Source organism: Rhamphochromis longiceps, linkage group LG9, assembly GCF_057381845.1.
Source record: "Rhamphochromis longiceps isolate RC_006_pf linkage group LG9, R_longiceps_female_GT1.1, whole genome shotgun sequence".
Taxonomy (NCBI): Eukaryota; Metazoa; Chordata; class Actinopteri; order Cichliformes; family Cichlidae; genus Rhamphochromis; species Rhamphochromis longiceps.
In genome coordinates, this window is record NC_140565.1 from 7,030,233 (window position 1) to 7,053,254 (window position 23,022).

At 36.9% G+C, this 23,022-nt stretch overlaps 1 long non-coding RNA gene across 1 annotated transcript; it reads left to right on the plus strand.

Annotated features, from left to right (window-relative positions):
- Positions 1-1,905: 1,905 nt before the first annotated feature.
- Positions 1,906-8,887, plus strand: LOC146661604 (uncharacterized). Its single transcript, XR_014913188.1, has 8 exons — positions 1,906-2,075; positions 2,328-2,436; positions 2,542-2,661; positions 2,804-2,965; positions 5,982-6,095; positions 6,823-6,980; positions 7,408-7,465; positions 8,419-8,887. It is a non-coding gene; the product is annotated as an uncharacterized LOC146661604 (long non-coding RNA).
- The last annotated feature ends 14,135 nt before the right edge of the window (positions 8,888-23,022 follow it).

Consider the following 23,022-nt stretch of genomic DNA (forward strand, 5'->3'; position numbering starts at 1 on the left):
GCTAGATTGTTCAGAAGGTTGTTATCATCCATCCAGATGGAGGATCACTAACAGGAGCGTGGGAAGACTCCAGAATCCACTCTGGCTGCAATCCGGTGGATACAGCAGTGTGTACAGGTAAGACCGTTTAAACGGACAGCATTTATAGAATGACTATTAAAAGTCAGACCAGCGAGTGTCAATAATGTTAATGTGGTTATGTTAGTAATACACCGAGTGCTAATATAACAGCTTTAAGATGCATTTGTAGATGTTATTACGTGTTTTACCGTCTTTATGGTGCTAGCTTAAAGTTACGGTGTAAACGTTAGCTTATATTGGAGTAAAGCTGTTACTGTTTAAACGATGTTAGCACAGAAATATTAGCTTCTGTCATGACTGACGAAGTTACTAGTTAATAAAGTGACCCAGGGTCAGTGTAAAATACAATCCTAGCTGTGTGAACAAAGCCTGGCTCCTTTAATCCTGCATGAAAAACCTCAGGATGCAGGCTATTATTACTCTTTCCTGCTGGCACACCTGTCACACCTGAGAGTCAGCTAGAAACTTACAGTGACGTGGACATCATGCAAAGACTGCCAGACTCTGTAATACTGCAAATGATCAGTGACTCAAGTTAACACTAAACTTTAAACGGCACCTCTGTGTCTCTGTGTGCTGAACATTTAGGATTGAGTCAGGCTGCATCTGTGTTAGTCCTCTGACAGACTGGTGACCTGTCCAGGTGTGCTCTACCTATGACTACTGGGACAGGCTCTAGCTCCTGTAATAGAAATTTTATGTTATTCTCATTTAAAGCATTTAAGTGCTTATGCATATGCTTAGTTGTGACACTGTTATAGACTGTTCAATGAAAGTTTCTAAAACTAGATGAACTTACTTCAGCAGTTTGAGAAAACAACTCCCTTTACAGGTGCTGATAACGTCAAGGGCACAAAACAGCATAACCATTGATCCGTTAGGTTTCATAGCGAGACACGTGAAGTGGCAGAGCTGACATGACTGAACTGTGATGTTTGATGTGTGTTTGCTCTCCTGTGCACAGTAATAAATAGCATGATCACAGCTCTTTCTGTGTTGCAGACTTTATTTAAAAAATTCCATGACATCTACTATAACTGAACCAACCTGGTGCTCTTCATTTATGGAGGCTGTTGAGTCTGAATGTTGGATGTTGTGTATCTCGTGTTCTCTGGGCTTTGTTGTCCTCAGTCTTTTTGCAGGATCAGAAAACAAAACCGGGAGGCGCGTAAATGTTTCTTCTCCATGATGTTTCTTCAAATGTTTCTTCTGGATGATGATATGACCGTGACACGGGATGCCACCTTTGGTCTTGTGATGAAGCAAAGCTCAGGAAGAAGTGTGATTAAATGGTACCCACATGTTGAGAAGGATGTACAGGGCACCTGCAGCCAAATCCAAGCTTCAGCTTAGTTGTAGTTGCAGAATGCTATAGGACTGAGACATCTAAGGCATCAAATGTTTGATTAAACGGATGAAAAAGAGAAGTTTTTTCCCTATAATTATCACTTCTTAAAATCTGTAGCAACTTCAAGTCTGTCAGCATGCTGAGCATGCTCAGAATGTGACAATATATTTTTGTTCAATATTTAATTTCTTTCAGTTGCAATTGTTAAATGAAAAAATATATATTCTTATAATTTAGCAAACGAATTTATCAAAAAAAACCAACAACATATATCTGTATTAGTTTTAGTAAATTAATTTGACACCTGTATTGAAAATACCATATTGTATTCATACAGAATCAGTATGGTATCATTGTTTGTCTGTTCACTGATTGTTGAAGCTAAGAGCTACTTTGATCTGTTTAGATCTAAAGTATCCAAAGTTGAGTTCTAATGTTTCTTCACCCCTGTGTGTGTGATATGTGATTTCCTACATGCTGGCAGAGCAGAGCAGCAGTTTGTGCTCACAGATGGTGACGGTGTGGAGAGACGGTGGTATTTCCTCAGAAGAACCAGCAGAGTCACAAAGGACACCAGTCCATCTCACCACCTTGACTTGCTGACTGATGTTCGTCTGCACTGCACAGAGGAAATCAACTGACCGAGGTTTGTCCAGTGACGTGTTATGAAATGTATATTTGTTTTATGCTTACAGATATGTTTTTCTTGACAGAGGCTCTGCAGAGGTTAGACAAAGCAGAGAAAACATGTGCTTTACATTTTACTGTGATTTATTGAGATATTTGTTGCCTGATGTTCAGCAGGAATGGAGAAATAGAATCAAAGGGAGATGTTTTTCCTGTTTTTGTAATGATGTAAGTAAATCTTCAATATTATTTATTTGCTTGGTTATATTAGGAGCGTTTCTGAGTGAGGGGGAGAGGAGTCATCATCCAGGTAAAGTGACGTGGATCAGTGGATACACTTGTCTCCCCTTTAAAGGAGACGATCCAAGTCATCCTTAAATGTTAGCGCTTTCAAATACACAAACATTTTTAAAGGACAAAAATGAACATCCAACTTTGACTGTAATACAAAATAAATCTTTGCATGTGTGTTTTCAAACTCTCAGATGGGCAGTATATCAGTCTTGGACTGTCTAACCTGCCGGAGCAGCACTGAATGACCACCGCACGAGCATGTTCCTGCAACATTCAGCATCTGATCCTTCATCTGTGTGCTTCTGCTTTTGGTAAGTAGAGTTACCCAACTCCAGTAACTATAAACACATGCCATCCATTTCTAACGGCCTGGTTACTTCCTGTCAGTTACTTTAGAAACCATGTGGTCACCTGACCTAACACTGTTTCTTCTGCTTCCCCTTAATGTTGAAGTGTCAAATGTCAAACAGCTGGAGAGGAAACTACACCAGTGTACTGGGATGTTTCAGCAACACGTGCCAGATGCTGTTCCTTCATGGTGACATCACCAGAGACAGTCCCGCCCACCTCAGGACCCATTGATTATGATGATCTGATCCATCAAACCCCCAGCAGGTGAACTTTATTCATGACATAACACCGCAACAATGTAAAAAATTAAACAGCAACAGTCTAAATGTAAAGTGCATTCTAAAGTCCTCTTCAATAAATTGTATGCAAAGAGTCATTCAGGTCACTACAGAACCCAGAGTCTTCATCATTAAATCTCTGGTTGCTTCATTTTTTCTATCCTATATCAGATATTTTAAAGGTTAGCTTAGGTAAAGTTCCATTCTCATGGTGAGGCAAAGTGCTTTATGTGTGTGTGTGCGTGTCATGAACGGCTATAAAAGGCCTATAATTAAAGAACAAAGTGGGGTTTGAGTTCGAGTTGCGGCAGACTGTCACTACTTGTAAATGGAACGCAGCCTTCCTACGGCGGACAGCTAATAACAGGAATCGGACGCGGTCCAGCCAAGTCCACAGCAACCACCATAGCAACCGCCTAGCATGACCTTAAAAACATATTCTGTCTTCATAACTATCAAAATCGTGAAATGATTTGCAAAGTGTGAAAGTGTTACAGCTGCAGAGAGCTATGGCGGTATCTATGGAAGCTGTTTACATAGCTAATAATATACGATGTAACCATGGAGACAGTCAGTCACTTGAGCTAGCGGTGCATGTTTACTACAGTGAATAAGGTGATTGAGTGCACAGCGTCCACACTCTGCAGGGGGTAAAGACATTACTTCAATATTGTTTTATATTGATATATATTAGCCTTCTGTTGACCATCACCTCAGGTTCACCATTACAGTTTCAGATTATAGATGCACACTGTCTAAACACATTCAAAAACTCATGTCTCAGAAATAAGCACAGCTGTTCATGTTTGTCATTAGAGTTTTATTTGTAAGAAAATTATGAACTTCATATTGTGCATTAAATAAAAGAACATTTCACAACTCTGAGTCAACAGAAACAGGTAACAGAAATGTCTCTAATGTGTACAGTGTAGTGTAAGCATTAAAAGATCATAAAGGAAAAACTAACATTTATGTGAAACTAATTGTAATAAAAAATGAGCAGGTGCTTTATAGATTTAAAAGAAAGAATCTGAAAACAACACTTTTTTGGTCTAAGTGATCAAAGTAGAAAACAGAACTGATGTTCAAGAACAAACCGTAGCTGCACTAATATTACACATCTCGATCGTTGTACTGAACAGACATGTTGCTTTTAAAACCACATGCAGTGTGTGACCATGACTGTTCACTGAGACCATGAACGCCACTTCGCTGAAGCATTCTTCTTCTTCTTCTTGCCATTAAATTGGAAGCAGAAGCAGCACGAGCTGATTTGATCTACTGAAAGGAAAAAGCAGAACATCTGAGTTGAAACCAGTCAGCTGAAATCATTAAGACAGGAACAAATTCAATGCAGTGTCTCAAGTGGCTTAGCCTGTTACAACTGTTGATACAAGCTAAATACGGTTAACACACAGTGTCAGGGAGCTCCAGTGTGGGAACTAGTGGCTTTAGGTTTGTAGTCATTTAACTTTCATCCATTCATTCATTTAATTCAGGATTCATTTAATTCAGGAGGAAGAAATGCCAGGTTGGTGCAGGCTGGTTACATGCATTTGGTCCCATGCTGTCTTTAATTAAATGACTTGGTTCATTTTATGGCTGGGCTGTATGTGGGGTTATATCATGTTATTTGGGCAGGAGTACCTGTCCCCTGTTAGACTTAGAAAGTTTCTCCATAAGTAGAGTTTCTAACTCTTCTAGCACATCTGTGGCTCTTTTTACCCCACACTGGTTGTGAGTGTGTAAATAGCCCCACTAGTTATTTTGGGTTGCAGTTAACTAGGGAGGAAGGGGTGGGTATGCCATGATTAGGTGAATAACAATTATATGTGATACATAAATTTCACAATGCATGCATATATCTCTATCAATTAAACCTGGCCTGAGGGCTGCCATTTTTTACATTCAGTTATTTCTCTTAGAAATGTTGGAACTAAATAATGAATGTGTTACAGTTAAAGTGAAACACTGGTCAGTGTAAATGGCTCATTGGGACACAGAAACCTTTAAATTAAACCTGATATCTAGTGTCAAACAATATCAAAGCTGTAAAAGATGTTTACATTCAGAATTTATAAAACTATGATTGTAAATAAATTCAAACAAGTGAGCTTTTCTCTTTGTGCTGAATATCAACACTGTGGTTTCTTAGACTGTAAGCTTTACTTTAGTGCAACCAGTTGCAGAAGCTGCCACTCCAAATGTCTTTTGATAACAAGAAAAAAATACCTTTTCAGTACACGGCCTGAAGTTCTTCTCCGACATCTTCTGCAATCGGCTTTGTCTGCTGGTTTGAAGACAATAAACCACAAAAAAGATGATTTAGTCACTTTGTCTGCGTCATGCAGCTCGAATGTGTCGTGTAACGATGTTGAATAGCCGTCGTTATCCCTCTGCTTTGAGCCTTTTATCAAAAGTTACAGCTAACTTCATGAAGTTGTACAAAAAGGCTTCATTTCGCCGAGACAGTGCGTTTCTGACTATTACATGCATTTGAATGGAGTTCTTGCACGAAACAAAGTATAAGTTTTCATTATGTGAACACTAAACTTTAAACAGTACCTCTGTGTCTCTGTGTGCTGAACATTTAGGATTGAGTCTGCATTGACTTTATTTATTGAGACTTTAATGTGCTAAAAGCAGGTTGAAGACAGCTCAGAAACATTTGAAGATTAAAATTTAGCATTATGGCTGCTGGTGGTTTGTAAAGCCTATACTCAGCTGTAGTTTTTGTTACTAATTTATGTTTGTTGTTGTTTAACACAGATTTCAGAAGAGCAAATATGCTTAATAGTTTAACTAGATTTCATTTGTCAGTGTGGGACTGCTGAGTCACCTGAAGAACTCATTTCATTCATTCTCCACATGATGTTCATATACAGAAATGTTTCACAGGAACTGGTTCCTCCCAAACTGTGAACTAGTGTGTTTCCATAGATTATCTCTGTATGAATGTACTTTTAAATGAATGCAAGTGTTTGTCCTTTTTTGTTCCTCAGTTACAGTACGTGATATCTTGATATCAGGCGGTCAACACTGGGGGAAGACAAGAAGCAGACGTACTTCCAAGAGGGAGCTGCAGTGAGGACACAGCCAGGTCACTGAGGTCAGAGGTCAGAATCTGAAACAGCTCAGGTTTATATTTTAGGGGTTATAAAAAATCAAAATGTATTTATGAAGAAACCTTTAAATAATAGTCATAATTATGATTATTATAAGAAATATCAAACATTTAAGTGGATTTTCTGTTACACATATTGTATTAGCCCTGCAATAAACTGGCAGCCTGTCTTTGTCCTGTATCAGCTGGGATAGGCTTCATCCTCCCGCAACCCTGAATTGGATACATTGTATTCCAATTATGTAATCTGATCATTTACAAACTCAAGGTATCTAATCAAAATGTAAGTAATAATTATAAAATGGGAAAGCAGAAATAAGTGTGACATAAATGTAAATGTGTTAGCTGACATAGAGGACAGCTACATGTAGTCTGAAAAACCTTTGTTGTCAAGTATTGCAGGTATATCAGCACGAGACATTCTTACATAGAAGAGTCTGTTAAAGTCTCTAACTCAGCGAAGCATTATTGGTCCCGTCTGTTTGGATAAATATAGTAAGTTGATGTTTGTCCATTTATTGACACATTTTCTTAAGTGCTTATCCAGTTCAGGATCACAGTGGAGCTGCAGCTGGATATGTTCATTAAATAAACCTTACAAAAGTTAACAATAAACCTGCATCCATGTACGTTGTTGTCCACAGGATAAGAAAATCAAACTGGAACACTGTGGAACATGTTAATAAATGTTTGTGTGTTTATGCCTGTGTCTTTCACAGGAGGCGCTGGAAGGTTTCCCTAATAGTTCCTGGTGAATCAAAGCAGAACCATAAAGGTTGCTGGATTGCATGATGGCCTTACCCCTGAGCAGTCATCCTGTTAAAGGAGGAACCAGTTAGAAGCTGTTTTCAAAGTAGCTGAGCAGATTTCATCTCAAGTAAGCGATTAACTGTTTGTTCATCTGTTCTGCCACTTAAAGAGCATTTAAGGACGTCTTTTGAGTGTCCAGCTGAATTAATTCTACTGGCTCTCATGGTCATTTGTTATTATAGACATATTTTTCATGTTCATCCAGCTATTTAGTAAATTCTATCTATTTAGTAATATCCGTCAGCTATAAAATGTAATATAAATATAAAAAATATCTAAATATCTCCTGCACTTTATATTTTAATGATGTAAGTCTGTTATCGTGTTACATTAGCATTCCTCACATATCAATGAGATGCTGTACAGTACAATCCTACTGACGCAGCAGAGGGATAACGACGGCTATTCAACATCGTTACACGACACATTCGAGCTGCATGACACAGACAAAGTGACTAAATCATCTTTTTTATGGTTTATTGTCTTCAAACCAGCAGACAAAGCCGATTGCAGAAGATGTCGGAGAAGAACTTCAGGCCGTGTACTGAAAAGGTATTTTTTTCTTGTTATCAAAAGACATTTGGAGTGGCAGCTTCTGCAACTGGTTGCACTAAAGTAAAGCTTACAGTCTAAGAAACCACAGTGTTGATATTCAGCACAAAGAGAAAAGCTCACTTGTTTGAATTTATTTACAATCATAGTTTTATAAATTCTGAATGTAAACATCTTTTACAGCTTTGATATTGTTTGACACTAGATATCAGGTTTAATTTAAAGGTTTCTGTGTCCCAATGAGCCATTTACACTGACCAGTGTTTCACTTTAACTGTAACACATTCATTATTTAGTTCCAACATTTCTAAGAGAAATAACTGAATGTAAAAAATGGCAGCCCTCAGGCCAGGTTTAATTGATAGAGATATATGCATGCATTGTGAAATTTATGTATCACATATAATTGTTATTCACCTAATCATGGCATACCCACCCCTTCCTCCCTAGTTAACTGCAACCCAAAATAACTAGTGGGGCTATTTACACACTCACAACCAGTGTGGGGTAAAAAGAGCCACCAAAAAGCTGTCAGCCACAGATGTGCTAGAAGAGTTAGAAACTCTACTTATGGAGAAACTTTCTAAGTCTAACAGGGGACAGGTACTCCTGCCCAAATAACATGATATAACCCCACATACAGCCCAGCCATAAAATGAACCAAGTCATTTAATTAAAGACAGCATGGGACCAAATGCATGTAACCAGCCTGCACCAACCTGGCATTTCTTCCTCCTGAATTAAATGAATGAATGGATGAAAGTTAAATGACTACAAACCTAAAGCCACTAGTTCCCACACTGGAGCTCCCTGACACTGTGTGTTAACCGTATTTAGCTTGTATCAACAGTTGTAACAGGCTAAGCCACTTGAGACACTGCATTGAATTTGTTCCTGTCTTAATGATTTCAGCTGACTGGTTTCAACTCAGATGTTCTGCTTTTTCCTTTCAGTAGATCAAATCAGCTCGTGCTGCTTCTGCTTCCAATTTAATGGCAAGAAGAAGAAGAAGAATGCTTCAGCGAAGTGGCGTTCATGGTCTCAGTGAACAGTCATGGTCACACACTGCATGTGGTTTTAAAAGCAACATGTCTGTTCAGTACAACGATCGAGATGTGTAATATTAGTGCAGCTACGGTTTGTTCTTGAACATCAGTTCTGTTTTCTACTTTGATCACTTAGACCAAAAAAGTGTTGTTTTCAGATTCTTTCTTTTAAATCTATAAAGCACCTGCTCATTTTTTATTACAATTAGTTTCACATAAATGTTAGTTTTTCCTTTATGATCTTTTAATGCTTACACTACACTGTACACATTAGAGACATTTCTGTTACCTGTTTCTGTTGACTCAGAGTTGTGAAATGTTCTTTTATTTAATGCACAATATGAAGTTCATAATTTTCTTACAAATAAAACTCTAATGACAAACATGAACAGCTGTGCTTATTTCTGAGACATGAGTTTTTGAATGTGTTTAGACAGTGTGCATTTGTATGCTGAAACTATAATGGTGAACCTGAGGTGATGGTCAACAGAAGGCAAATATATATCAATATAAAACAATATTGAAGTAATGTCTTTACCCCCTGCAGAGTGTGGACGCTTGTGCACTCAATCACCTTATTCACTGTAGAAAACGTGACTGACTGTCTCCATGGTTACATCGTATATTATTAGCTATGTAAACAGCTTCCATAGCTCTCTGCAGCTGTAACACTTTCACACTTTGCAAATCATTTCATGATTTTGATAGTTATGAAGACAGAATATGTTTTTAAGGTCATGCTAGGCGGTTGCTATGGTGGTTGCTGTGGACTTGGCTGGACCGCGTCCGATTCCTGTTATTAGCTGTCCGCCGTAGGAAGGCTGTGTTCCATTTACAAGTAGTGACAGTCTGCCGCAACTCAAACTCAAACCCCGCTTTGTTCTTTAATTATAGGCCTTTTATAGCCGTTCATGACACGCACACACACACATAAAGCACTTTGCCTCACCATGAGAATGGAACTTTACCTAAGCTAACCTTTAAAATATCTGATATAGGATAGAAAAATGAAGCAACCAGAGATTTAATGATAAAGACTCTAAAACCCACTGTCTTGACAAAATAAAGCGTTTTTGTACAACTTCATATAAATAGCTGTAACTTTTGATAGAAGATTCAGATATAGTATTCATGACTTTATCTTATAGAACTCAATATCCCCGTGCTGGGCAAACAGGTTTTGCAGCCGTTTGAGCTAAGATTTTAAAATTATTCATATAATGAAAACCTATACTTTGTTTCAGGCGAGTTTCCCATTCAAATGCATGTAACAGTGAGAAACGCATTGTCTTGGCGAAATAAAGCGTTTTTGAACAACTTCATATAAATCGCTGTAACTTTTGATGGAAGATTCAGATATACGTATTCATGACTTTATCTTATAGAACTCAATGTCCCCGTGCTGGGCAAACAGGTTTTGCAGCCATTTGAGCTAAGATTTTAAAATTATTCACATAATGAAAACCTATACTTTGTTTCAGGCGAGTTTCCCATTCAAATGCATGTAACAGTGAGAAACGCATTGTCTTGGCGAAATAAAGCGTTTTTGAACAACTTCATATAAATCGCTGTAACTTTTGATAGAAGACTCAGACAAACATGTTTATGGCTTTATCTTATAGAACTCAATATCCCCGTGCTGGGCAAACAGAACAGGTTTTGCAGCCATTTGAGCTAAGATTTTAAAATTATTCACATAATGAAAACCTATACTTTGTTTCAGGCGAGTTTCCCATTCAAATGCATGTAACAGTGAGAAACGCATTGTCTTGGCGAAATAAAGCGTTTTTGAACAACTTCATATAAATCGCTGTAACTTTTGATAGAAGACTCAGACAAACATGTTTATGGCTTTATCTTATAGAACTCAATATCCCCGTGCTGGGCAAACAGGTTTTGCAGCCATTTGAGCTAAGATTTTAAAATTATTCACATAATGAAAACCTATACTTTGTTTCAGGCGAGTTTCCCATTCAAATGCATGTAACAGTGAGAAACGCATTGTCTTGGCGAAATAAAGCGTTTTTGAACAACTTCATATAAATCGCTGTAACTTTTGATGGAAGACTCAGACAAACATGTTTATGGCTTTATCTTATAGAACTCAATATCCCCGTGCTGGGCAAACAGGTTTTGCAGCAATTTGAGCTAAGATTTTAAAATTATTCACATAATGAAAACCTATACTTTGTTTCAGGCGAGTTTCCCATTCAAATGCATGTAACAGTGAGAAACGCATTGTCTTGGCGAAATAAAGCGTTTTTGAACAACTTCATATAAATCGCTGTAACTTTTGATGGAAGATTCAGATATACTATTCATGACTTTATCTTATAGAACTCAATGTCCCCGTGCTGGGCAAACAGGTTTTGCAGCCGTTTGAGCTAAGATTTTAAAATTATTCACATAATGAAAACCTATACTTTGTCTCAGGCGAGTTTCCTATTCAAATGCATGTAACAGTGAGAAACGCATTGTCTTGGCGAAATAAAGCGTTTTTGAACAACTTCATATAAATCGCTGTAACTTTTGATAGAAGACTCAGACAAACATGTTTATGGCTTTATCTTATAGAACTCAATATCCCCGTGCTGGGCAAACAGGTTTTGCAGCCGTTTGAGCTAAGATTTTAAAATTATTCACATAATGAAAACCTATACTTTGTTTCAGGCGAGTTTCCCATTCAAATGCATGTAACAGTGAGAAACGCATTGTCTTGGCGAAATAAAGCGTTTTTGAACAACTTCATATAAATCGCTGTAACTTTTGATAGAAGACTCAGACAAACATGTTTATGGCTTTATCTTATAGAACTCAATGTCCCCGTGCTGGGCAAACAGAACAGGTTTTGCAGCCGTTTGAGCTAAGATTTTAAAATTATTCACATAATGAAAACCTATACTTTGTTTCAGGCGAGTTTCCCATTCAAATGCATGTAACAGTGAGAAACGCATTGTCTTGGCGAAATAAAGCGTTTTTGAACAACTTCATATAAATCGCTGTAACTTTTGATGGAAGATTCAGATATACGTATTCATGACTTTATCTTATAGAACTCAATGTCCCCGTGCTGGGCAAACAGGTTTTGCAGCCGTTTGAGCTAAGATTTTAAAATTATTCACATAATGAAAACCTATACTTTGTCTCAGGCGAGTTTCCCATTCAAATGCATGTAACAGTGAGAAACGCATTGTCTTGGCGAAATAAAGCGTTTTTGAACAACTTCATATAAATCGCTGTAACTTTTGATGGAAGACTCAGACAAACATGTTTATGGCTTTATCTTATAGAACTTAATATCCCCGTGCTGGGCAAACAGGTTTTGCAGCCGTTTGAGCTAAGATTTTAAAATTATTCACATAATGAAAACCTATACTTTGTTTCAGGCGAGTTTCCCATTCAAATGCATGTAACAGTGAGAAACGCATTGTCTTGGCGAAATAAAGCGTTTTTGAACAACTTCATATAAATCGCTGTAACTTTTGATAGAAGACTCAGACAAACATGTTTATGGCTTTATCTTATAGAACTCAATATCCCCGTGCTGGGCAAACAGAACAGGTTTTGCAGCCGTTTGAGCTAAGATTTTAAAATTATTCACATAATGAAAACCTATACTTTGTTTCAGGCGAGTTTCCCATTCAAATGCATGTAACAGTGAGAAACGCATTGTCTTGGCGAAATAAAGCGTTTTTGAACAACTTCATATAAATCGCTGTAACTTTTGATAGAAGACTCAGACAAACATGTTTATGGCTTTATCTTATAGAACTCAATGTCCCCGTGCTGGGCAAACAGGTTTTGCAGCCGTTTGAGCTAAGATTTTAAAATTATTCACATAATGAAAACCTATACTTTGTTTCAGGCGAGTTTCCCATTCAAATGCATGTAACAGTGAGAAACGCATTGTCTTGGCGAAATAAAGCGTTTTTGAACAACTTCATATAAATCGCTGTAACTTTTGATAGAAGACTCAGACAAACATGTTTATGGCTTTATCTTATAGAACTCAATATCCCCGTGCTGGGCAAACAGAACAGGTTTTGCAGCCGTTTGAGCTAAGATTTTAAAATTATTCACATAATGAAAACCTATACTTTGTTTCAGGCGAGTTTCCCATTCAAATGCATGTAACAGTGAGAAACGCATTGTCTTGGCGAAATAAAGCGTTTTTGAACAACTTCATATAAATCGCTGTAACTTTTGATAGAAGACTCAGACAAACATGTTTATGGCTTTATCTTATAGAACTCAATGTCCCCGTGCTGGGCAAACAGGTTTTGCAGCCGTTTGAGCTAAGATTTTAAAATTATTCACATAATGAAAACCTATACTTTGTTTCAGGCGAGTTTCCCATTCAAATGCATGTAACAGTGAGAAACGCATTGTCTTGGCGAAATAAAGCGTTTTTGAACAACTTCATATAAATCGCTGTAACTTTTGATGGAAGATTCAGATATACTATTCATGACTTTATCTTATAGAACTCAATGTCCCCGTGCTGGGCAAACAGGTTTTGCAGCCGTTTGAGCTAAGATTTTAAAATTATTCACATAATGAAAACCTATACTTTGTCTCAGGCGAGTTTCCCATTCAAATGCATGTAACAGTGAGAAACGCATTGTCTTGGCGAAATAAAGCGTTTTTGAACAACTTCATATAAATCGCTGTAACTTTTGATAGAAGACTCAGACAAACATGTTTATGGCTTTATCTTATAGAACTCAATATCCCCGTGCTGGGCAAACAGGTTTTGCAGCCGTTTGAGCTAAGATTTTAAAATTATTCACATAATGAAAACCTATACTTTGTTTCAGGCGAGTTTCCCATTCAAATGCATGTAACAGTGAGAAACGCATTGTCTTGGCGAAATAAAGCGTTTTTGACAACTTCATATAAATCGCTGTAACTTTTGATAGAAGACTCAGACAAACATGTTTATGGCTTTATCTTATAGAACTCAATGTCCCCGTGCTGGGCAAACAGAACAGGTTTTGCAGCCGTTTGAGCTAAGATTTTAAAATTATTCACATAATGAAAACCTATACTTTGTTTCAGGCGAGTTTCCCATTCAAATGCATGTAACAGTGAGAAACGCATTGTCTTGGCGAAATAAAGCGTTTTTGAACAACTTCATATAAATCGCTGTAACTTTTGATAGAAGACTCAGACAAACATGTTTATGGCTTTATCTTATAGAACTCAAGGTCCCCGTGCTGGGCAAACAGGTTTTGCAGCCGTTTGAGCTAAGATTTTAAAATTATTCACATAATGAAAACCTATACTTTGTTTCAGGCGAGTTTCCCATTCAAATGCATGTAACAGTGAGAAACGCATTGTCTTGGCGAAATAAAGCGTTTTTGAACAACTTCATATAAATCGCTGTAACTTTTGATAGAAGACTCAGACAAACATGTTTATGGCTTTATCTTATAGAACTCAATGTCCCCGTGCTGGGCAAACAGGTTTTGCAGCCGTTTGAGCTAAGATTTTAAAATTATTCACATAATGAAAACCTATACTTTGTTTCAGGCGAGTTTCCCATTCAAATGCATGTAACAGTGAGAAACGCATTGTCTTGGCGAAATAAAGCGTTTTTGAACAACTTCATATAAATCGCTGTAACTTTTGATAGAAGACTCAGACAAACATGTTTATGGCTTTATCTTATAGAACTCAATGTCCCCGTGCTGGGCAAACAGGTTTTGCAGCCGTTTGAGCTAAGATTTTAAAATTATTCACATAATGAAAACCTATACTTTGTTTCAGGCGAGTTTCCCATTCAAATGCATGTAACAGTGAGAAACGCATTGTCTTGGCGAAATAAAGCGTTTTTGAACAACTTCATATAAATCGCTGTAACTTTTGATAGAAGACTCAGACAAACATGTTTATGGCTTTATCTTATAGAACTCAATATCCCCGTGCTGGGCAAACAGAACAGGTTTTGCAGCCGTTTGAGCTAAGATTTTAAAATTATTCACATAATGAAAACCTATACTTTGTTTCAGGCGAGTTTCCCATTCAAATGCATGTAACAGTGAGAAACGCATTGTCTTGGCGAAATAAAGCGTTTTTGAACAACTTCATATAAATCGCTGTAACTTTTGATGGAAGATTCAGATATACGTATTCATGACTTTATCTTATAGAACTCAATGTCCCCGTGCTGGGCAAACAGGTTTTGCAGCCGTTTGAGCTAAGATTTTAAAATTATTCACATAATGAAAACCTATACTTTGTTTCAGGCGAGTTTCCCATTCAAATGCATGTAACAGTGAGAAACGCATTGTCTTGGCGAAATAAAGCGTTTTTGAACAACTTCATATAAATCGCTGTAACTTTTGATAGAAGACTCAGACATGTTTATGGCTTTATCTTATAGAACTCAATATCCCCGTGCTGGGCAAACAGAACAGGTTTTGCAGCCGTTTGAGCTAAGATTTTAAAATTATTCACATAATGAAAACCTATACTTTGTTTCAGGCGAGTTTCCCATTCAAATGCATGTAACAGTGAGAAACGCATTGTCTTGGCGAAATAAAGCGTTTTTGAACAACTTCATATAAATCGCTGTAACTTTTGATGGAAGATTCAGATATACGTATTCATGACTTTATCTTATAGAACTCAATGTCCCCGTGCTGGGCAAACAGGTTTTGCAGCCGTTTGAGCTAAGATTTTAAAATTATTCACATAATGAAAACCTATACTTTGTCTCAGGCGAGTTTCCCATTCAAATGCATGTAACAGTGAGAAACGCATTGTCTTGGCGAAATAAAGCGTTTTTGAACAACTTCATATAAATCGCTGTAACTTTTGATAGAAGACTCAGACAAACATGTTTATGGCTTTATCTTATAGAACTCAATATCCCCGTGCTGGGCAAACAGGTTTTGCAGCCGTTTGAGCTAAGATTTTAAAATTATTCACATAATGAAAACCTATACTTTGTTTCAGGCGAGTTTCCCATTCAAATGCATGTAACAGTGAGAAACGCATTGTCTTGGCGAAATAAAGCGTTTTTGAACAACTTCATATAAATCGCTGTAACTTTTGATGGAAGACTCAGACAAACATGTTTATGGCTTTATCTTATAGAACTTAATATCCCCGTGCTGGGCAAACAGGTTTTGCAGCCGTTTGAGCTAAGATTTTAAAATTATTCACATAATGAAAACCTATACTTTGTTTCAGGCGAGTTTCCCATTCAAATGCATGTAACAGTGAGAAACGCATTGTCTTGGCGAAATAAAGCGTTTTTGAACAACTTCATATAAATCGCTGTAACTTTTGATAGAAGACTCAGACAAACATGTTTATGGCTTTATCTTATAGAACTCAATATCCCCGTGCTGGGCAAACAGAACAGGTTTTGCAGCCGTTTGAGCTAAGATTTTAAAATTATTCACATAATGAAAACCTATACTTTGTTTCAGGCGAGTTTCCCATTCAAATGCATGTAACAGTGAGAAACGCATTGTCTTGGCGAAATAAAGCGTTTTTGAACAACTTCATATAAATCGCTGTAACTTTTGATGGAAGATTCAGATATACTATTCATGACTTTATCTTATAGAACTCAATGTCCCCGTGCTGGGCAAACAGGTTTTGCAGCCGTTTGAGCTAAGATTTTAAAATTATTCACATAATGAAAACCTATACTTTGTCTCAGGCGAGTTTCCCATTCAAATGCATGTAACAGTGAGAAACGCATTGTCTTGGCGAAATAAAGCGTTTTTTAACAACTTCATATAAATCGCTGTAACTTTTGATAGAAGACTCAGACAAACATGTTTATGGCTTTATCTTATAGAACTCAATATCCCCGTGCTGGGCAAACAGGTTTTGCAGCCGTTTGAGCTAAGATTTTAAAATTATTCACATAATGAAAACCTATACTTTGTTTCAGGCGAGTTTCCCATTCAAATGCATGTAACAGTGAGAAACGCATTGTCTTGGCGAAATAAAGCGTTTTTGAACAACTTCATATAAATCGCTGTAACTTTTGATAGAAGACTCAGACAAACATGTTTATGGCTTTATCTTATAGAACTCAATATCCCCGTGCTGGGCAAACAGAACAGGTTTTGCAGCCGTTTGAGCTAAGATTTTAAAATTATTCACATAATGAAAACCTATACTTTGTTTCAGGCGAGTTTCCCATTCAAATGCATGTAACAGTGAGAAACGCATTGTCTTGGCGAAATAAAGCGTTTTTGAACAACTTCATATAAATCGCTGTAACTTTTGATGGAAGATTCAGATATACGTATTCATGACTTTATCTTATAGAACTCAATGTCCCCGTGCTGGGCAAACAGGTTTTGCAGCCGTTTGAGCTAAGATTTTAAAATTATTCACATAATGAAAACCTATACTTTGTCTCAGGCGAGTTTCCCATTCAAATGCATGTAACAGTGAGAAACGCATTGTCTTGGCGAAATAAAGCGTTTTTGAACAACTTCATATAAATCGCTGTAACTTTTGATAGAAGACTCAGACAAACATGTTTATGGCTTTATCTTATAGAACTCAATATCCCCGTGCTGGGCAAACAGGTTTTGCAGCCGTTTGAGCTAAGATTTTAAAATTATTCACATAATGAAAACCTATACTTTGTTTCAGGCGAGTTTCCCATTCAAATGCATGTAACAGTGAGAAACGCATTGTCTTGGCGAAATAAAGCGTTTTTGAACAACTTCATATAAATCGCTGTAACTTTTGATAGAAGACTCAGACAAACATGTTTATGGCTTTATCTTATAGAACTCAATATCCCCGTGCTGGGCAAACAGAACAGGTTTTGCAGCCGTTTGAGCTAAGATTTTAAAATTATTCACATAATGAAAACCTATACTTTGTTTCAGGCGAGTTTCCCATTCAAATGCATGTAACAGTGAGAAACGCATTGTCTTGGCGAAATAAAGCGTTTTTGAACAACTTCATATAAATCGCTGTAACTTTTGATGGAAGATTCAGATATACTATTCATGACTTTATCTTATAGAACTCAATGTCCCCGTGCTGGGCAAACAGGTTTTGCAGCCGTTTGAGCTAAGATTTTAAAATTATTCACATAATGAAAACCTATACTTTGTCTCAGGCGAGTTTCCCATTCAAATGCATGTAACAGTGAGAAACGCATTGTCTTGGCGAAATAAAGCGTTTTTTAACAACTTCATATAAATCGCTGTAACTTTTGATAGAAGACTCAGACAAACATGTTTATGGCTTTATCTTATAGAACTCAATATCCCCGTGCTGGGCAAACAGGTTTTGCAGCCGTTTGAGCTAAGATTTTAAAATTATTCACATAATGAAAACCTATACTTTGTTTCAGGCGAGTTTCCCATTCAAATGCATGTAACAGTGAGAAACGCATTGTCTTGGCGAAATAAAGCGTTTTTGAACAACTTCATATAAATCGCTGTAACTTTTGATAGAAGACTCAGACAAACATGTTTATGGCTTTATCTTATAGAACTCAATATCCCCGTGCTGGGCAAACAGAACAGGTTTTGCAGCCGTTTGAGCTAAGATTTTAAAATTATTCACATAATGAAAACCTATACTTTGTTTCAGGCGAGTTTCCCATTCAAATGCATGTAACAGTGAGAAACGCATTGTCTTGGCGAAATAAAGCGTTTTTGAACAACTTCATATAAATCGCTGTAACTTTTGATGGAAGATTCAGATATACGTATTCATGACTTTATCTTATAGAACTCAATGTCCCCGTGCTGGGCAAACAGGTTTTGCAGCCGTTTGAGCTAAGATTTTAAAATTATTCACATAATGAAAACCTATACTTTGTCTCAGGCGAGTTTCCCATTCAAATGCATGTAACAGTGAGAAACGCATTGTCTTGGCGAAATAAAGCGTTTTTGAACAACTTCATATAGATCGCTGTAACTTTTGATGGAAGACTCAGACAAACATGTTTATGGCTTTATCTTATAGAACTTAATATCCCCGTGCTGGGCAAACAGGTTTTGCAGCCGTTTGAGCTAAGATTTTAAAATTATTCACATAATGAAAACCTATACTTTGTTTCAGGCGAGTTTCCCATTCAAATGCATGTAACAGTGAGAAACGCATTGTCTTGGCGAAATAAAGCGTTTTTGAACAACTTCATATAAATCGCTGTAACTTTTGATAGAAGACTCAGACAAACATGTTTATGGCTTTATCTTATAGAACTCAATATCCCCGTGCTGGGCAAACAGAACAGGTTTTGCAGCCGTTTGAGCTAAGATTTTAAAATTATTCACATAATGAAAACCTATACTTTGTTTCAGGCGAGTTTCCCATTCAAATGCATGTAACAGTGAGAAACGCATTGTCTTGGCGAAATAAAGCGTTTTTGAACAACTTCATATAAATCGCTGTAACTTTTGATGGAAGACTCAGACAAACATGTTTATGGCTTTATCTTATAGAACTCAATATCCCCGTGCTGGGCAAACAGGTTTTGCAGCAATTTGAGCTAAGATTTTAAAATTATTCACATAATGAAAACCTATACTTTGTTTCAGGCGAGTTTCCCATTCAAATGCATGTAACAGTGAGAAACGCATTGTCTTGGCGAAATAAAGCGTTTTTGAACAACTTCATATAAATCGCTGTAACTTTTGATGGAAGATTCAGATATACTATTCATGACTTTATCTTATAGAACTCAATGTCCCCGTGCTGGGCAAACAGGTTTTGCAGCCGTTTGAGCTAAGATTTTAAAATTATTCACATAATGAAAACCTATACTTTGTCTCAGGCGAGTTTCCCATTCAAATGCATGTAACAGTGAGAAACGCATTGTCTTGGCGAAATAAAGCGTTTTTGAACAACTTCATATAAATCGCTGTAACTTTTGATAGAAGACTCAGACAAACATGTTTATGGCTTTATCTTATAGAACTCAATATCCCCGTGCTGGGCAAACAGGTTTTGCAGCCGTTTGAGCTAAGATTTTAAAATTATTCACATAATGAAAACCTATACTTTGTTTCAGGCGAGTTTCCCATTCAAATGCATGTAACAGTGAGAAACGCATTGTCTTGGCGAAACAAAGCGTTTTTGAACAACTTCATATAAATCGCTGTAACTTTTGATGGAAGACTCAGACAAACATGTTTATGGCTTTATCTTATAGAACTTAATATCCCCGTGCTGGGCAAACAGGTTTTGCAGCCGTTTGAGCTAAGATTTTAAAATTATTCACATAATGAAAACCTATACTTTGTTTCAGGCGAGTTTCCCATTCAAATGCATGTAACAGTGAGAAACGCATTGTCTTGGCGAAATAAAGCGTTTTTGAACAACTTCATATAAATCGCTGTAACTTTTGATAGAAGACTCAGACAAACATGTTTATGGCTTTATCTTATAGAACTCAATATCCCCGTGCTGGGCAAACAGAACAGGTTTTGCAGCCGTTTGAGCTAAGATTTTAAAATTATTCACATAATGAAAACCTATACTTTGTTTCAGGCGAGTTTCCCATTCAAATGCATGTAACAGTGAGAAACGCATTGTCTTGGCGAAATAAAGCGTTTTTGAACAACTTCATATAAATCGCTGTAACTTTTGATGGAAGATTCAGATATACGTATTCATGACTTTATCTTATAGAACTCAATGTCCCCGTGCTGGGCAAACAGGTTTTGCAGCCGTTTGAGCTAAGATTTTAAAATTATTCACATAATGAAAACCTATACTTTGTTTCAGGCGAGTTTCCCATTCAAATGCATGTAACAGTGAGAAACGCATTGTCTTGGCGAAATAAAGCGTTTTTGAACAACTTCATATAAATCGCTGTAACTTTTGATAGAAGACTCAGACAAACATGTTTATGGCTTTATCTTATAGAACTCAATGTCCCCGTGCTGGGCAAACAGAACAGGTTTTGCAGCCGTTTGAGCTAAGATTTTAAAATTATTCACATAATGAAAACCTATACTTTGTTTCAGGCGAGTTTCCCATTCAAATGCATGTAACAGTGAGAAACGCATTGTCTTGGCGAAATAAAGCGTTTTTGAACAACTTCATATAAATCGCTGTAACTTTTGATAGAAGACTCAGACAAACATGTTTATGGCTTTATCTTATAGAACTCAAGGTCCCCGTGCTGGGCAAACAGGTTTTGCAGCCGTTTGAGCTAAGATTTTAAAATTATTCACATAATGAAAACCTATACTTTGTTTCAGGCGAGTTTCCCATTCAAATGCATGTAACAGTGAGAAACGCATTGTCTTGGCGAAATAAAGCGTTTTTGAACAACTTCATATAAATCGCTGTAACTTTTGATAGAAGACTCAGACAAACATGTTTATGGCTTTATCTTATAGAACTCAATGTCCCCGTGCTGGGCAAACAGGTTTTGCAGCCGTTTGAGCTAAGATTTTAAAATTATTCACATAATGAAAACCTATACTTTGTTTCAGGCGAGTTTCCCATTCAAATGCATGTAACAGTGAGAAACGCATTGTCTTGGCGAAATAAAGCGTTTTTGAACAACTTCATATAAATCGCTGTAACTTTTGATAGAAGACTCAGACAAACATGTTTATGGCTTTATCTTATAGAACTCAATGTCCCCGTGCTGGGCAAACAGGTTTTGCAGCCGTTTGAGCTAAGATTTTAAAATTATTCACATAATGAAAACCTATACTTTGTTTCAGGCGAGTTTCCCATTCAAATGCATGTAACAGTGAGAAACGCATTGTCTTGGCGAAATAAAGCGTTTTTGAACAACTTCATATAAATCGCTGTAACTTTTGATAGAAGACTCAGACAAACATGTTTATGGCTTTATCTTATAGAACTCAATATCCCCGTGCTGGGCAAACAGGTTTTGCAGCCGTTTGAGCTAAGATTTTAAAATTATTCACATAATGAAAACCTATACTTTGTTTCAGGCGAGTTTCCAATTCAAATGCATGTAACAGTGAGAAACGCATTGTCTTGGCGAAATAAAGCGTTTTTGAACAACTTCATATAAATCGCTGTAACTTTTGATGGAAGACTCAGACAAACATGTTTATGGCTTTATCTTATAGAACTTAATATCCCCGTGCTGGGCAAACAGGTTTTGCAGCCGTTTGAGCTAAGATTTTAAAATTATTCACATAATGAAAACCTATACTTTGTTTCAGGCGAGTTTCCCATTCAAATGCATGTAACAGTGAGAAACGCATTGTCTTGGCGAAATAAAGCGTTTTTGAACAACTTCATATAAATCGCTGTAACTTTTGATAGAAGACTCAGACAAACATGTTTATGGCTTTATCTTATAGAACTCAATATCCCCGTGCTGGGCAAACAGAACAGGTTTTGCAGCCGTTTGAGCTAAGATTTTAAAATTATTCACATAATGAAAACCTATACTTTGTTTCAGGCGAGTTTCCCATTCAAATGCATGTAACAGTGAGAAACGCATTGTCTTGGCGAAATAAAGCGTTTTTGAACAACTTCATATAAATCGCTGTAACTTTTGATAGAAGACTCAGACAAACATGTTTATGGCTTTATCTTATAGAACTCAATATCCCCGTGCTGGGCAAACAGAACAGGTTTTGCAGCCGTTTGAGCTAAGATTTTAAAATTATTCACATAATGAAAACCTATACTTTGTTTCAGGCGAGTTTCCCATTCAAATGCATGTAACAGTGAGAAACGCATTGTCTTGGCGAAATAAAGCGTTTTTGAACAACTTCATATAAATCGCTGTAACTTTTGATGGAAGATTCAGATATACGTATTCATGACTTTATCTTATAGAACTCAATGTCCCCGTGCTGGGCAAACAGGTTTTGCAGCCGTTTGAGCTAAGATTTTAAAATTATTCACATAATGAAAACCTATACTTTGTTTCAGGCGAGTTTCCCATTCAAATGCATGTAACAGTGAGAAACGCATTGTCTTGGCGAAATAAAGCGTTTTTGAACAACTTCATATAAATCGCTGTAACTTTTGATAGAAGACTCAGACAAACATGTTTATGGCTTTATCTTATAGAACTCAATGTCCCCGTGCTGGGCAAACAGGTTTTGCAGCCGTTTGAGCTAAGATTTTAAAATTATTCACATAATGAAAACCTATACTTTGTTTCAGGCGAGTTTCCCATTCAAATGCATGTAACAGTGAGAAACGCATTGTCTTGGCGAAATAAAGCGTTTTTGAACAACTTCATATAAATCGCTGTAACTTTTGATAGAAGACTCAGACAAACATGTTTATGGCTTTATCTTATAGAACTCAATATCCCCGTGCTGGGCAAACAGAACAGGTTTTGCAGCCGTTTGAGCTAAGATTTTAAAATTATTCACATAATGAAAACCTATACTTTGTTTCAGGCGAGTTTCCCATTCAAATGCATGTAACAGTGAGAAACGCATTGTCTTGGCGAAATAAAGCGTTTTTGAACAACTTCATATAAATCGCTGTAACTTTTGATGGAAGATTCAGATATACGTATTCATGACTTTATCTTATAGAACTCAATGTCCCCGT